General features: G+C 45.2%; 1 pseudogene; it reads right to left on the reverse strand.

The window, feature by feature from the left end:
• Positions 1-6,364: 6,364 nt before the first annotated feature.
• LOC124771279 lies at positions 6,365-6,482 on the reverse strand (annotated as a pseudogene).
• Between the last annotated feature and the right edge of the window lie 2,853 nt (positions 6,483-9,335).

A 9,335-nucleotide genomic window follows, 5' to 3' on the forward strand; every position in this document is an offset into this window, starting at 1 on the left:
GGGAATGATTTGTGTTCCCAGGCAGTCTTGGCAGGCAAATTCCCGCGTTTTATGCAAAATTACAACTGTGATTGGCTTGCTCAGAGGCGCAGAAATTGGCGCCAAGTATCTCCATTGGTGGAATAGTTGTGCTTCGGCAGTAGAGTGGAATTTTCCACCGGTTTTCGAGTTGCTGATTGGCACGTTTTAACCACAGCCACTGTCGTGGGGGCGGGAATGTTCTGTGTTCGGCTTGTACGGGTGCTCTTGAGAGAGTCGGCTCTCGCTTTTCGGTCAGAGTAGGTTACAAGACTGAGCTCTCGCTGCTCTGGACAGCCTGCCTTCCGTTGGTTGTCTAATATAGTTTCGTTTAATTGTAACTGTTTGATGAAATTGCTGAAGTTCCGACTTCAACATAACTTTCCGAGTACAGTTGGCAATTGAGCATTCTACGTACAAGCGGCCTACGTTGCCCGTCTTGAGCAGTTTTGGCTAAAGTTGACTGTATCGGAGTTACTGTGTGACTTCGCTTGTTAAAATCAATCACTATACCGTCAGTGATTGTGTAGCGAGCCTTCTTCGTCTCCCTCAAAGGCGCATTTGTGTTGCTAGAAGTCTTTAGTCTGGAGCAACCAGACCAGGATAATTTGTTTTGGGCTATACTCGCGACATTATCATCACCACAACGGGACGTCGAAGCAACCAGCCATCGCCTCCGGTATGCCAGATCGTGTCCTTGCAGTTAAGAAGACAGCTTGGTAATGTATGTCCGCAGCACCCACAGATTAGGGAATTTAGATATGTGACAATCAGAGCTCTGCATAGCGCGCCTGTTCCCGTCTTTTCTAATGTGGTTCTGTCTTGGGTGTTCATTGTCTGAGTTCTCACTACAGTAGCAGCAATTAATGTTGGGTTGGCTGGGTGTTTCTCGTAAGATTTGAGTTGCAAGGAATTGGCTCCACATACCACTTGGTCATAAATGTCACAATCTAGTTTATGGACAACTTCACCTTCACAGCATTTATCTGAGTATCCAAGTTGACGTATTGTAAATGTTTCATGTGTTATGTTTATTATTTTTCTTCTTGATCCATGTGCAACAACAAAAGTCGGATTTAGAAAAGGGGGGGGGGGCTTAAAGCATCATTTCCATATGAGGATTCTAGAGGAATTTAGTGTTAAATACACTGCTAGCCCCGACACCTCGCAACTTTGCAGTCTAATATCTGGAAGTCGTTCCCGAAGTGCACGACCGTTAGCAGTGCCCACGCAGAGAGGCAAAATGTTTTTCCTGTGGCAAACGGGGCCATATTCAAGCGTGATTTCAAAACAGCCGTGGCAGGCGACAGTGAGACTCTACTTCAGTGTTCTTCAAAAGAAGTAAATGTCATATCAGTTGAGCCGGTGGGGGAGGCCCAATCAGTGTTTTACCCTTAAAGTAAACAGAACCGTTCACAAGTGATCTGCTTTCAGAGAAATAAACTGTATGTACATCTACGTGCGGCAGAGCATTCTGTGAGACTACAATTAGACAAAGGTGCTTGCATGACTTTGCTGAACAGAAATACTTATGAATTGTTAGGCGGCTCATGGCTACAGCAGCCTACTGCCATTCTGCCAGCATACAATGGACACAATATCCCAGTGTCGGGAGTGTGCAGACTGGCAGCAACATTTCTTAATGTTACTAGAACTTTACTATTTCATGTACCGTGTTCTCGGAACAGTCCGAACTTTTTTGATCTGACCTCACTTGACTTGTTTTACCTGGACATTCAGGACAATGTGTTGCCAGTCAATGCTACTGTTCCTCACAACTGTATTAATGAGTGATGTGACAATACAGAAATTTATTTCGAGAAGGCCTGGGGAACGCTGAAGATTTTGAAGCACATGTAACTTTAAAAGATAATGCACAACCACCGTTTCATAGTGCAGTCCCCTAACGCATTCGTGATCAGGTCGCTCAAGAATTGAAACTATGGCAAGACAGTGGTGTTGCTGAACAGATCTCAGCCTGTCAGTGGGCATCTCTCCCGACAGTTATCAAAAAGCCATGGCGTGGGTTGCAGCTATGAGCAGACTTTGAAACCACTATCAACCCTCAAAACAGAGATGGACTCTTTTCCCCTTCTTCACCTGATGAACTGATCGACAGATTGTGACAGGAATGCTTGTTTTCCTAAATAAATTTCCCGGGGACATACTCGCAGTTACCCTTGAATGACATTCCAAACGGTTCTTTGTACTTATCACGCACTTGAGTCTATATCTGTTCCAGCTCCTCCCAATCGGCAGTGCATTAACTCTCGCAGTTTTACAGTGATTTCTGAATCAGTTAACAGCGAAGGTCCCTTCGTGTGTAAATCATTTAGATGACACTGTAGTTTCTTTTGGCACACCAGAGGAATATTTATCCAGTTTTGACTGTTTGTCCCAAGATCTTTCGGACATGGGAACCAAGTGTAATAAAGCGAAATGCTCATTTCTTCATATCATTAATTCACAGGGCATCCATCCAGCGCAATCGCACTTGTTGTCACTCAGGGATTTGACGGCGCCTCGTCATTTTAAGGAGTTAAAGGCAGTAATGAGCTAACCGACGTATTATTTCAAATTTATTCCTCATACAGTACAAACTGCTGCCCTGTTGAACCACCTACGCTGGAGAGGTGTTCGCTTCTTACGGTCCAAAGATTTTCAGGACGCATTCCAGCAACTTAAGGATGATCTTCTCAGTGATCGTTGTATGGTCCACTTTGACCAAGACAAGCCAGTAGTTTTAGCACTTGATGCGTCATCCTATGGGCTTGGATCGAAGCTATTCCACAGGATTGGTAGCTCTGACAGGCTTGTAGCCTTTTCTTCCAAAACTTTAAACAAGGCGCAGTGTAATCGCAGGCAGCTGGAAACAGAGGCGCTCGCCATTGTTTATGGAGTCACTAAATTTCTCCACTATTTGTATAGTCGACCTTCTATCTCATCTCAGATCACAGGCCACTGACAGCTTTCTTCAGCCAATCCAAGCCTGTTCCGCCACGAACAACACAAAAATTATTATGAAATTACAACGAAATTCAGACCATTAGCTGCTTACAGGCGTTGATTAATATCAACAGGGACAGATGAAAATGTGTGCCCCGACCAGGACTCGAACCTGGGATCTGCTGCTTACATGGCAGACGCTCTATCCGACTGAGCCATTTTTTTTCTTTTTTATTTATTATCAGAAAGACTTGGTACTATCATGACACTTCAGTAGACCATAGTCATATCATCATGTAATAGAGGCTGCAAAAGGGAGAAAAAAATTTATTACGAGAATAGAACAACAAATAAAAGAAAAAAAACGAGAACGTAGCCAACAAACCACCACCAAGCTCATAAGATATGTATCAATAACTATTTTGATATGGTTTTTTAGTAAATTTTAATTTTTTTATTTTTTATTTTGTGTTTTTTATAGTTCATAATTGAATCTAAAAGGAGTAGGAAAACGAAACAAGATTACATTCCAAATAGCAAACTAAGAAAAATTCCAAGTAAACTAGGAAAAGCTAAGGATCGTAGACGCGCCCGTGTATCTATACTTCATCGATACACATTTGACAATAGAGCGATGCTGAGTCAAAACACAAAACAAAACGAACAGGGAAACAAGGAGAGAACAAACCGAAGCAAATCAGGTTGGAAACATACATAACAAAGAAAAACACTTATCATCAAAATGAATTAAATTAACCAACACCTTACCGATCAAAAACAAGATTCACCATGTTGGCGAAGAGGTCTCGGTATCGAGGCATTCGCAAGCATGTCCAATAGGCCGTGATCATGTACTGCATGACGTTCATGTGATCGTCCCCCTCGCCTTCTACAAAATAATGAACGAAATGGCCCAGCAACCACATAACGGTATGGGTTTTTGACTGTGGAAAGAAAGAAGAATCTGGGCGCACTATGATGTCCGTAGTGCAGGCAGTCTCAGAAGACCGAGTAAGGAAGGCCAATTGTGTCCTGATCCAACCACCAGTTTGTCTTATGACCTCCACAAGTAAAACGATGTCGTATCGTATCGGGAGACGTACAACGACTACATAAATCCGTCTCACTAAGCCCAATACGGAAAAGTCGCTCGTTCGTTGGAATCAAGTTATTTACGACCTTGTACCACGAGGACGCTACTCACATCGGCAAAATCGGAAGACTGATATTAAACCAAACTTTCGTTCAGGTTGTTTGCGGCGAGTCTCTTTCAACGAGGTTCGGGCAATGGACTGCTTCCCCACGAGTCTGTAGGAATTTAATGGTCTCCATATGATTTCAGCCCATAAATAGCTCATCGCAAGATAGAAGTCACGAATGTGTTTTAACTTATAATTTATGCGACCAATATCAATAGGGGGTTCAAGACTAGCGGGACAGACAAAGAAAAATAAATGAGACGTGAATGTGTGAGTTTCTTGAGTCATCGTCAAAATAGTACGACGTACATATAGCATCTGCGACTTCCTGTATATATCAGTCAGGTCCAGCCCCCCAAAGGAGCGAGGCTTCGTGATCACCTCATACCGTAAGCGAAATATATGTCTTTTCCATAAGAAACGACCAGAAAATTGTAGTTTCTTCGCTATCGTCGCGGGAAGCGGATAAACTTAGGCCGCGTAATAAGCTTTGCATAAGACATATGTATCCAGTATTCGGACTTTCTGGAGCAGAGTAAGAGAACGCCTTTCATGCTCTAATACAGCTCCCTGAATTTTTTTCGTAGCAGACTTCCAGTTGAGCGCCACCATTTTGAGTGGACAACGATCAATGATGATACCGAGAGACGTATACAGATCCAGCGCAGTAGCCCATGGAACAACCGCGTCATCAAAACCTCGCAAAGGAAGAAGCTTAAGTTTTGCACCTGAACTCCGACAAAAACTATTGATGACAGCCTTCAGTCGAGGTATCTCAGCAGAATTGCGAAGTAGAACAATCACGTCATCCACATATGCACAAACAGCTATAGTCCCGCCGGAAAGCGTCCAACCTGTCAGCTGGGATGCTAGCATGCGGAGTAGGGGCTCCAGGAAAAACACAAACAGTCACCGTCAGCGGGCTTCCTTGAGACACTCCCCTACGGATACTTATTAGGGGCGTTAGTTGGCCATTAACAACCACCGAAGCCGAAATACCCGTAAACAGATTTGAGAGCACTCGCCGCGTGTCAATAGTGAAACCAACTGCCTCCAGAATCGGAATCAGAAAGTCGTGATTAACACGATCAAATGCCTTACTGAAGTCTAAAAAAGCAAGAGCACAAGGGACGGACGTTACAGCAGCAACCGAAACCATATCATGAAACTTTAATATAGGGGTAAGAATGGTACGACCAGGTACGCAGCTTTGATGTTTTGTAACAATCGTATCCATCAAAGCCGACGTCCTACTATTAACTGCCCTCGCCACAGTCTCATAATCAAAGTTTAACAAAGTTAGTGGGCGAAAGTGATCAGGGGCAGCCGGTCCAGTGTGTATCGGGCTTACAACAATTTTTCCCATTCAGAAGGGAGGTAAAGGTAGCACCCAACAACGGCCAAAGGCGCACGTAAAATTCCTTTGGAAGTCCATCTAGACCCGGGGACTTTTGATAAGGCGATCCCACAATAATTTTGTAAACTTCCTCAGGCTGAAAGGCAGCTAAGAGCGTTTCATTATCTTCAGATGTAATTGTCGTATACAAGATGCTGACAAGTGGGTCGTAAAAGGTTTTACTGGACTCCTCGATATCGTAGATTTCTACATAGTACTGGTGTAAGATACGCACTATATCAGCTTGCGCCATTACGATACATCCATCTTTTGTCGTGGGAGAATGAATACAAGTGCGTCGGCGACGGATCTGATACCGAAGCAAATGATATAAGGAAGTCAGTTCTTCCATCACCAATGATCGCGACTTCGATCGGATTTTCAAACCTTCCATTTCCATTCTCTTCACGGTTAACAATTTTGCCTTACCGGCCTAACATCTGCAATTCGCAGAGGGCTTGATCCGAAGCAGCATAAAGTTCACGCAGGATGGAATAGTAACATTCATAAGTTCTCCGAAAGTCTCGCGCTTTGGCAGCACAGAAACGTATCAAAGTCTGCGTGAGCCTCGGTTTCGCTAGCTATATCCACCAGTCAAGCACTCCGTCTTCAGGCCACAAGTGGCCCAATGGGACCGTCCGACCGCCGTGTCATCCTCAGCTGAGGATGCAGATAGTAGGGGCGTGTGGTCAGCACACCGCTCTCCCGGTCGTTATAATGGTTTTCCTTGACCGGAGCCGCTACTATTCGATCGAGTAGCTCCTCAATGGGCATCACGAGGCGAGGCTGAGTGCACCCCGAAAAATGGCAACAGCGCATGGCGGCCCAGACGGTAACCCATCCAAGTGCCGGCCACGCCCGACAGCGCTTAACTTCGGTGATCAGACGAGAACCGGTGTATCCACTGTGGCAAGGCCGTTGCTCCATCAGTCAAGGGTGGAGGAGTATTTCCCAGTGGACCGTAGAGTATGCAACCACATGACTTGCATCACGTCATCGAGAGAAGGGTCAGCTAGATGAGCGACGTTTAGCATCCACGGAGGGCGAAACAATTTGACTGGTTGCCATTCTAGATTGAGAGTTATGGCCACAGCACAGTGATCCGTAAAGGAAGCTGGGATAACTTCAACGTTAAGAATACTATCGCTCAGGAAGTCCGATAAGTAAAATCTATCTAACCTGCTACTAGAAGTCGCAGTAAAGTGGGTAAATTTAAATAATGTCGGGTATTTACATATCCAGACGTCTTTTAGGCGTAAGGAGCGGCCCAATTCATGTAATTCGAGACAGAAATTAAGGTTTGGAGATTGATCCACAGGACGCAATACACAGTTAAAGTCATCACTCAACAGAATACCCGGAGGACTCTTACGCAACAAATAAACAATATCCTCTTCATAAAAACGCGAACGATCCACCACGTGACCAGTGCCAGTAGGGGCATATAAACGAACCAAAGTAAGATTAAAAAGTTGACACCCTATGCCCCTGCCAGAATCCACCATTTCCACTTCAGCAATAGGAATGCTTTCGCGAAAGAATAAGGCGGTCCCCGTAGAATATTCGGGTGCTACATTAAAGATCATACGAAAACCAGATAAGGAGAAATTACTAAATAGCACCTCCTGTAAGAAAACTGTGTCCGCACATGAATCATAAATGAACTGACGCAGCGAAGCCAATTGCAATTCTTATTCCACACGATTAACGTTTAAGGAAAGGAACGTGTAGGCTTGGGTAATTGATCACAGCTGGACAGAGATGTACGGAATATCGGAGTAGAATTATGTAGACAGCTGAGAGTCAAGGTCCACTGTGGAATCCACAGTGGAATCACACATCGGGGGACCATAACCCACGTCATCGCAACCTATTTTCTTAGATTTCTTACGAGCCACCGCACGGTCAAGTTGTATACGCTGTTTCTGCCGGCTACGTGAGATGGCAGCCTCTGCAGACAGAGGTTTGGGAGGGGTCATAGGCACAGCTTCCTCCCCCACCCCCCCCAGACCTAGGGTCATGTAATGCAATGCCAGTCACTAAGGCGGGAGCATTCTGTGGAATTACCAATACAACAGGTGATACTTGGTCGCTAATTTTCTTCTCCTCGGGAGCTGCTGTAGGCGGCAAATACAGGAAGACGAAGGAACAGGAGGACACTGCATCGTCTTAGGCTGTAACGGAGGACACAAAGACGAACGGGGGGCTCCGCTCCCTCTTCACACACAGGCAGCTCAGAAGGAGCCACTTCGCGACCAGGAGGGATGCTGGAGATAACTTCTTCGCCACGCATCGTACCACGGAGGGGAGGTATAGTAGCATGGAGAGTAGCAGGGGACACAATCGATGCGGAGGAGGTTGGCGCAGAAGGTACAACCAAATCCTCACCATCACCTTCCTGAGTGCGATGTCGCTTGTTTGTCGCCGTTATAAGTTCTATCCTGGGGCCAATAGGATTCAGAACCTGTCGCGGAGGTAAAGGCGGAAATTCATTGACACGATTATCAGAACTGACTGTTTATACATTATAATCCGAAGCAGAAGTAGGTCCGACGGCGGGAGGAGAAGGAACAAGATCAGCAACCGTCAATTTGTGAAGCTGCACTAATGACGGCTTTAATACAAAAACCCTCCGCGGACAATTAGAACGAACGTGTCCACTTTCATTACATAGGGAACAGGTTCCCTCTTGACCAGTATACATGATACTGATGCGGTAACCACACACTTGTAAATGGGATTATATATTGCGTTTGACATGCACTTCCAAGGAAAGAATTCCACTATAACACTGTAATCTGCGTTGAGTAGACCAGCGTTCACGACGGATGTTTTTCACGTTACCATAAGGAGTCAATATGCCCTTTAGAAAACTGTCATCAACTTCCGGCGGGAGGCTGAACACTCGAACATTGGTGTATTCGATTTCAGCATCTGCGAGTGACACTATACTAGGGGAATTATCACGACGTCTGAACAGGATGTGAGAACCATGTCGCGACAGTAATCTTTCAGCGTGAAAGATCCATGAATTTCACGTAAAACACGTACTCGTCAGCATCACAATGCCGTGTGGAGTGGCTGCGCGGTTAGAGGTTCCATGTAACGTGTTGCACGACCCCTGCCGCCGGAGGTTCGAGTCCTCCCTCGGGCATGGGTGTGTGTGTGTGTGTGTGTTGTTCTTAGCATAAGTTAATTTAAGTAGTGTGTAAGTTTAGGGACCGATGACCTCAGTAGTTTGGTCCCTTAAGAATTCACAGACATTTGAACACATTTCAGCGTCAAAATAAGCGGTGTGGACCTGATCAGAGTTCACATGAATTGTATCGAGAAGCCAATCGTGGATTTCTAGGGTCCCAGGCTGAATGTGTCACGATGTTTTATAGAAGCGGAAAAGTTCATTGAGATGAGCAACCTCCTGCTGTAGTGTATCGCGCTGCTGTTGAAGTGAAAAGCGGCCTCCATATTATGCAGAAGACGTAACACAATCTTCTTGTGTGAAGCACCCATGTGCATTTCGCAGTGAGGTGTGTATGGAATGGGCAGAAGCTGTCGCGATGAGGGAGACATGGAAGATGCATTAATCTTCATGCCTTCTGATCTGGCAGAATGGCTTCTTGCGTCCAGCGTAGGAGACAGCATACCTAAAGCCGGAGATTGCACAAGAAGATGATTATAGAGGTCCATAGGTAATGGAAAAATTTAAGAAAATCGGCCCCCAATATGGGGCCAAACATGCAGGCCATTAACAATCATCATGAAGGTGAGAAAACATT

The sequence above is a fragment of the Schistocerca piceifrons genome, unplaced genomic scaffold (assembly GCF_021461385.2).
Source record: "Schistocerca piceifrons isolate TAMUIC-IGC-003096 unplaced genomic scaffold, iqSchPice1.1 HiC_scaffold_906, whole genome shotgun sequence".
NCBI classification, from domain to species: Eukaryota; Metazoa; Arthropoda; class Insecta; order Orthoptera; family Acrididae; genus Schistocerca; species Schistocerca piceifrons.